Genomic DNA, 8526 nt, shown 5'->3' on the forward strand with positions numbered 1-8526 from the left:
TATTTTTTGGTTGTGTATGGGGTATACTCAGCCCGAATCGTAGAAGGAACTTACAGCAAACAACTGATCATCAATCTTCCAGCAGAATAAGACAAGGGAACATGGTTGTTTTAGCGGGAGCCGGTGCTGGTGCAGCCGCTGCAACAACCATAGCAGCGAACAACACTGAGATGACTGAGGATGAACGTAAGCGTGCTGAGGTTACAATTGACTTAGGAGCAGCTGCTGAGGCAACTGTTACCGCTACACAGGGTTGTTGTTGTGGCGGTGGTGGTGGTGGCGGCTGCGGAGGTGACGGTGGCGGTTGTGGCGGAGGTTGTGGCGGAGATTAAGAACCTTGTCACCTTGTTATTTTTCAGGTTGGTTTCGCGTATGTTCTCTGAACTTTATCCACTATATCATTAAAGTTGTAAAAGTGTTTTTTGAAGAAAACTTTACAAAAGTAGTTCAGTACTTACTTTGGTGTTATAATGGAAAGTTCAGTAATCTTAGGAGAAATTAACCTTACTTTTCTTCTCTAATTTCTTTTTCTCCTGCTAATTCTTTTTTATGGTTTGCTTTTTCATTAGTTCACCGAGCTGAGATATTGCGTGTCGTGAGTATGAGGTGAACTTGTACCTTTCTACTGCTCTAAGATCACTTGGGAGGTCCTTCCAGAACAACAGTAGTGGTATATATTCCTGTTTTGTAAAAAAGATAAATTTGGAATTGTTCTTTTATTTGGTAGTGTGATTGAAGTTCTAAATAAAATTTTATCTTGTGAGAAGATACACTTATAAATAATAGCACACAATCCTCTTTGAATTTTCATAAAACCTTAGTTGCATCTTTTCATTCGGAGTTAGTTTTCAAGAATGTGCCTTACCTATGATAAAAGTTTAAAATTTTATATGTTTTGAAATACAAATATCAATGTACCAACACTTAATATATATTAGTAATGCCCTTTCGTAACGAAAAACTTTATTACGTGTCACACACAATTGATACTAGTTGTGACTTGTAGACGGTAAAAATCGGATATATGCTGGATCGGTGAGATCGGAGATCGAGGGAAGAAAGAAACAAGCACGAGCATGAAGACTTTCGTTTGACACCAGAGGAGTGCTCGATCCGAAGAAGGCGAAGGACATCGTTTGGTCCGATTTCTCCATAGCCGAGTTGATCGTGGTCGTTGGCCCGGTTGATCGTGGTCGTTGGTCCGATTGATCATGGTCGTTGGTCCGGTTAATCCGTTACACAATTGCCACGCGTGAATACTGTTCTGCCACATTGTACTGCCAATCATACGGGTGTCAGACCGTACAACAAAACCTTATCCTTTTTAGGGTTTTTCTTTAATCAAAAGGGTTTTATGTTGTATGAGGCCCATGAGGCAAAACTATAAATACGGACCATTACCCTACTTTTAAGGGTTGGCTTCTTGAGTTCTAGAACATTGTAATAGCAAAATATATATACAATCTCCCTCTCTCATTCTATGATTTTGGTCCGGATTCAGTTGTTATTCTTTAGCTTTGTTTAATTAAACAATACTCATATATTATTAGATACATATATTTAGAGTAAATCACCGATTATTATTCACTTTTTCATAGCATATCCTTATATATCTTTTTTCAACCAAATAGATTAAAGCTCAACCACATATTTTATACCTCACTCATAAATTTAATTGATTACCTAAATTCGGGTAAACAATGCTTATAAATAATAGCACACAATCCTCTTTGAATTTTAATAAAACCTTAGTTGCATCTTTTCATTCGGAGTTAGTTTTCAAGAATGTGCCTTACCTATGATAAAAGTTTAAAATTTAATATGTTTTGAAATACAAATACCAATGTACCAGCACTTAATATATATTAGTAATGCCCTTTAGTAACGAAAAACTTTATTAGGTGTCACACACAATTGATATCAGTTGTGACTTGTGAGATACCTTTTTGTCTCACAAACAAGTGGACCCAAATCTAATATTTTTTGGTCCACAAATTTTGAATCCACTTGTTTGTGAGATTAAAAAAAAAATATATATATATATATATACATATATATATCATACAACCAGTATCAATCGTGTGAGACACATAATAAATTTTTTGGTTCGTAACTAGTAGTAAGATAATAAGGTGACACCATAAGAGTCTACTTGTTTGCACTTCCTTTTAACTGCACCAGAGTAAAAAATAGAAGTTGTGACAACAAACGTTATCGTACAAGATACGAGAATAGATGATACTCCTCCATCTCAATTTATATGACATATTTTTTTTTTAGTCAGTCCAAAAAAAAAGGACACATTTTCTAATTTGATAACAATTTAACTTTAAATTTTACATTTTACATTTTATGTTTTTACGATTAACAAGATGATTTATAACTACGCAAATATCTTTGACTTGTTTTAAATCACAAGATTCAAAAGTCTTTCTTCATTTCTTAACCTTTGTGTCAATCAAACTAAATCATATAAATTGGACGGAGGAGGTAGTATATATCTCATTATATAAATTCTCATGATTATTATAGATTTGTGGTTCTAGAGTCGAGACTGAAAGAGAGTTACCATTATTTTAGCCATAAAAAAAAATAATATATATATATATATATATAAACACACAACCAATAGAGCAAACTCTTTATTGTTTTTCTCCTTCCATATTCTAAACATCTTAATTCTATCGTTGTTTCTCCGCAAATCAATATAGATCCCCATTTTTATGAGTTTTAGGAGGAGTTGAAAAATGCTGAAAAAGAATAATCATCAGAAATGGCCAAATATTCATTTCCAGCAAAACTCCATAGTTTTCGGCAATACGTGCTCAATTTTGTGTAAATTTCGCGTTTAATAGGCACACAGGAAGAAGATTAATTATATAAAAATCGCTGGAGTGGTGTCTTTCGTTTTCAAAGAATGCAAATTTTACATTCTAATCTTCACAAAACTTCGATTAATTAATATCAACCAAACCGGAGTTTGTGCATAAGTGAATTTCATGTGTTTCAACATTTTGCATATCTGCATAATTTACATAACATGTTCTATTTCAAGATCAATCAGCACTCGGGCTTTAGGAGGAACGACAACTTTGTCATAACAGTTAACAATCTAACCAATGCAGAATCTGGGAATTGGGGTCCCTCTCTATAACAACATCAGAAACAGTAACCTGAATGTTACCTCTATAACTAGTAATCCTTCCACGAACTAGAGCATTAAGAACTTGTGAAGTAAAATCAGCAGCCATTTGGGAAATTAATCGAAGCAACGACGAGAGAAGTGACGCGAAGTTTCCTGGTTGAGCCACCAGACACAAGGGATGCAACCAGTGCCATAAGAAATCTATTGGGTTTATAGTCTCTGCTTACGATATTATGATACCGACTGTCTCTGCGCGCGATAGGCGAGGTGGGTTCGTGAGGGATTGGTTTGAGACTACTGAGGAAGTCGAAGGCTAAGAGATTGACGTGTGTGTTGACAAGCTGTAGAGCATCCATTACTGGAGAAAAAACCCTTTTCTTCAGAAATTTTTGTCTTTCTTTATGGAAGACCTGGAGTTTTTACCCCGAGTCCTATTTATGTCGAATTATTTTTCGAGTCTTCTTTAAGAAAAATAATCTTTGGAAACAATTACTGGGTGTTTGGTAGCTAGTATGGAGATGAGTTATTCATATATAAAACCGAAAAGGGCCAAAATTACCCTTCAACTATTGAAAATGAAGCAATTTTACCCTCCGTTTGGAAATGGTATCAAAAATACCTCTACCGTTAATAAAATGGGTCACTTTTGCCCTTCAAAACTAACAGAACTCCATGTCATTTTTTTAGCCACTTTTAACTTATATAATTGCTTACGTGGACTGCCACCATGGAATAAAACATACCTCATCCCTTGATTAGAACCATTATCGTCTTCTCCATTTTTAAAGAACCCTCGAGTCCTTCAATTTCATCCCCACAGCTCCCGTCTTTCTCTTTGTCAAGGAGTAACAAGAGATTCTTTAATCCAAAATTTTATCTCCAAATTCTTTCTTGCTTCCATTAACTAGTCGTAGGTTCATTGCACCTGATGCCTTGCAGAACTTGCAAAACATATCATCAAATTGAAGCATTTTTTCTTTTTCGAGAATAAAATCCAAGCTTTCCAAATTCTGATTCCATTTAGAGGGTAAAAAAAGACTAACATACAGCAATGAACAAATAAAATTGACAAAGCATGAATTATCCATGTATACATGCATTTTCCATTTTCAATTTCACAATTGAAAATGATCCTCAAATTATTTTTCCACTCAAATCCGACATCTTTCACGCAGATTTACATTTTAATATATAATCAATTTCCTTGAATCTCTCTCTTATCAATGAGTTTGGGAAAATTTGGTGCAACAAAGATCCTTATTGTTATATCCCGTATTTTTTAACGTCAGATTATTTGCTGAAGTGGGGCCCACACATCGAGATTTTTTTGAGACATCTGAAAAGTCATATGAATCACATATGTGAAGTTAAACACAACTCAAGAAGGACCCTTGGGCCAAATCAAAGTGGAAGTCTTCCAAATGAATATTTTTAAGAAAACGTTTTCGGGTGATCTGACTTTTAGTGGCAAAAACGATATTATAAGTTTGGAATTTGGAAAAATACCAAGAAATAGAAGTTGTAGATAATTGAATTAGCTTTCCAACCATAGGTCGTGGGTTCCCAGGTGATGTCGGTACAAGGAGATATGAACATTTTAAGGCAGAAAGGTCGAGATGAACAGTGAATTCGGCCCAACCCGACTTCAAATCGGGTCAGGCCCATTTCTATTGTCATTTAATGAAAATTTTCGGTCTTCTCTCCACATTTCAGACCAAAACACACCCATAAACATTTAGAACATTCTAGAGAGAGAAAGGGAGGAGAAACTTAGAGAAAAATCAATTTTGACCAAAATCTAAGCCCCGGATCGCGAAGCTCATGAAGAGAAAAACGTCGTACGTTGCGTTGCCTTCAATTTGAGCTAAATATTGGTCTTGGGGGATGAAATTTTCGTGGTGGAGCTGCTGCTAAGGTATTTATAAGATTCATTTTATTTTATTAAAGTGTTTATTTAGAGTTTTAACGAATTAGAACGGAGAAAACAACATTATAAACTCGTTTGTTGTTTTGTTGATATTTATGGATTAGGGGCTGTTTAAATTGAAATTGATGGACTGGTTTGAATTAATATTTTGGTTGTTATAATCATAGATTATGTGAGGAGAATGAAGGAATTTAATGGTTAGAGTTGGAGTTAAAATTGATGTGGGTTGTTGTAAGGATTATAGAGATAATAATGTGGTTTTCTTGCATATGAGCAGATGATGTGGTGTCGTGTGGCTGCTGTTGTATTTCCCTGAAATTTGCTGAAAATATTGCATGAAATAAGGTATAAGAAGTGTATATGGGCTGCTTGGTGTATTGTAAGTGTTCGTTAGAATTTCGGGCATCGTTATGTTATAGTTGGGGGTTGTTTTGATATTGTTGTTGGTATGGTTGTTGATATTTGAGCCGAGTTAAATCTCGGGGATGTTATATTTATAGGGGAGATGTTGCCCAAATTTTTGTAGACAAGTATTGGTTAAGATTGAAATCTTAAAGCCTTACAATTAACATTTGGTAATTGTGACCAAATTGTAGATTTTAGCGAATTTGAAACTTGATTTTGGAGACGTGTATGAAGCGGAAAAGGTATGTAAGGCTTCACCCTTCTTTCTATGGCATGTCTTAGACGTAATAAGTTGGGTACGAGCCTCGGGGACAATTCTATTCCCTAGAATCCGCACCTAAAGTTTTCCCTTTTTCATTCAGTAGAATTGAACTAGAAAGTGTGCGAAATGTTGGAAAAACCTCCTAAACCCCTAGAACTTGCATAAATGGGACCCTACTACCCTAAAACCCTCACAAGTAACGCCATGACATGTAACATATGCAAATCGGATACGCTACCTCATTCGGCCCGAGGTGGGCCCCATTGCTCTCGGATTTTCCTTATAGTTCTGTTTGACTTACTTTGAGGATCGAATCCAAAGAAAACCTTTGATCCTAATTTCGTTACCAAATGACAAGTACTATAACTACTCTAACGAGAATACTTCTATGACGATAATAATAACGACGATGTTAGAAAAGAGAATATGCACATGACAAATATGACCAGAATGATTCCATGACTAAGATTTTTAAGCTAAGGATTCAATGTGAACTTGAGGGTGATAAACTAGTTCTTGAACCTTATTTCTATTTCCTAGCTGTGACACTATTTCGTAAGGATTCCAAAGCCTATGAGTTGACGTCTATGATGCCCATGATTTCATTCTATGTTTACTTCTAATGCTATTCTCCGTTGGTAGTCTCGCCTTAAAATACTTGTTCCTTTAAGGAGAGACAAAGCGATCACGATTGTTCCATAATGTAATCGGAGTTCACCGAACTTACGTCACTCCGATGGCTACATGATTTTTCTTTGGGCTCTCTTGCATGCCTATATGATATATGTATATAAGTTATGTAAATGTATATAAAATATGTATATGTATATAAGATATGTATATGAACATGGGATGAGGGAGAAGCGATACATGGGGGAATGGGAAGGGAAACATGTTTCATTGCCACCTGGTCAGCTAGTTTATCATCCTGGACGCGGGATGCCCGGACGCGGGATATATGGGCGAGCCGGTATTTCGGCGCTATGTGGGCGAGCCGACATTGCTCGGTGCTATGCTATGACATGACATGCTATGCTATGACCTGATACGCTATGACATGCTATGCTATGATATGCTACGCTATGACATGTTATGCTATGATATGATACGCTATGACACGCTATGATATGACATGATACGCTATGACACGCTATGCTATGACATGATACGCTATGACATAATATACTATCATATGATATGCTACGACATGATATGATACGACACGCTATGAGATGATAGGATATAATATGATAAAACACGACATGATATAAACCTTATTTTCTATGCCTATGAAAAAGGAACGTTTTAAAAAGGGAAAGATAAGCATGCACGGTATCCGGCCTGAAAGGGGCGTTCCTACGTACAGGTCACTTTCTAGCCTCATTATATGTCCTACGACCTCATGATATTGTTAATCGTACTCTATGTTCCTGCTTGTATTATCTTTTATGCCTTACATACTCGGTACACTATTCGTACTGACGTCCCTTCTTGTGGACGCTGCGTTTCATGCCGCGCAGGTCAACAGACAGACGGGTTTAATCCCTAGGAGCTTCACCAGCTGTTCCTTGAGAGTGCTCCAGTTGATCCGGAGCTTCAGCCTATTGGTACTACTTTTGTGTATATAATCGGGCACGACAGAACCCGGCCCTTCCTATGTATATATGCACTTTGTTTAGAGGCTCGTAGACAGGTATGTACAGTTAGATGTGTTGTATTTTGGAATGTTCACGTCGTCGTATAACGTGATAGCAAAGTTTACTAGTCTATGTTTACGATGATGCTACTAATGTTAATGTTCAGTAACGAAAAAAATATATATGGCACAGTTCCTACGGCCCGCTGAGAAGTAAAGGTAAAACGATAGATAAGGGGTGCTCGGTACAAGTATCGGGTACTCGTCACGGCCCCTAGTTAGGTCGTGACACTTATTCTATATGTCTTCCTCGCCATTATAATTGGGTTCTACTTCTTTTGTCACGACCCAACCCCGTGGGTCGCGACTAGTGCCCGAGCTGGACACCCATACACACTCACTTACTAAATCGATATATCAAGGACTTATCCGTATTCAGCATACATTAAGTTATACAGATACTGAAATCAGATGTCGTCTTAAGCGGTCATATATAGCAAAATATCATACAGAAGCCGGCAAGGCTGGCGGAAAACACATCGCCCAAATATATACATTCATACACACACATATGGGTCGTTTCGGCCATCACAGCAAACGTGACCGCTTAAGACACAAATCACAGACATAACCAAACAATAACGACCCATGACCCACATATATGTCTACAGGCCTCTACAAACAACAACAGAAACATATGACGGGACAGGGCCCCGCCGTACCCCAAATAGTCATGTATAAACATGTACAACGAAAGATCTGTACCAAAAGTATGGGCTCCGGATCAAAGGAGCACTCCAAAGTAGCAGAATAGGTATCCTACACTGGCGGGTCACCAGAACAAACGGCTGCACCTGCGGGCATGAAACGCAGCCCCCGAGGAAAGAGGGTCAGTACGAAATAGGTACTGAGTATGTAAAGCATGAAATACACTATCCAAAATCATAGCGGAATTACAAAGTATGGAAAATGAGTAGAAAAAAATCAATGTACCAAGAAGCTCGTTTTAAAACACAAATGATGCATATATAAGAGTCATGCATAGGGCTCAGGAACGTGGTCGCCACTCTGACGCTGGCACCACAACACATCATACTCCAGAAGGTTTCAAATCTCCGTACAATCCCAAACATATCGTATCATCATAACAT

General features: G+C 37.2%; 1 long non-coding RNA gene across 1 annotated transcript; it reads left to right on the forward strand.

Annotated features, from left to right (window-relative positions):
- The first annotated feature begins 4763 nt into the window (after nt 1–4763).
- LOC132619308 (uncharacterized) lies at nt 4764–7541 on the forward strand. The gene is made up of 3 exons (XR_009574671.1): nt 4764–5060; nt 5669–5719; nt 7260–7541. It is a non-coding gene; the product is annotated as an uncharacterized LOC132619308 (long non-coding RNA).
- Nucleotides 7542–8526: the final 985 nt, after the last annotated feature.

This window comes from Lycium barbarum, chromosome 11 (assembly GCF_019175385.1).
Source record: "Lycium barbarum isolate Lr01 chromosome 11, ASM1917538v2, whole genome shotgun sequence".
Taxonomy (NCBI): Eukaryota; Viridiplantae; Streptophyta; class Magnoliopsida; order Solanales; family Solanaceae; genus Lycium; species Lycium barbarum.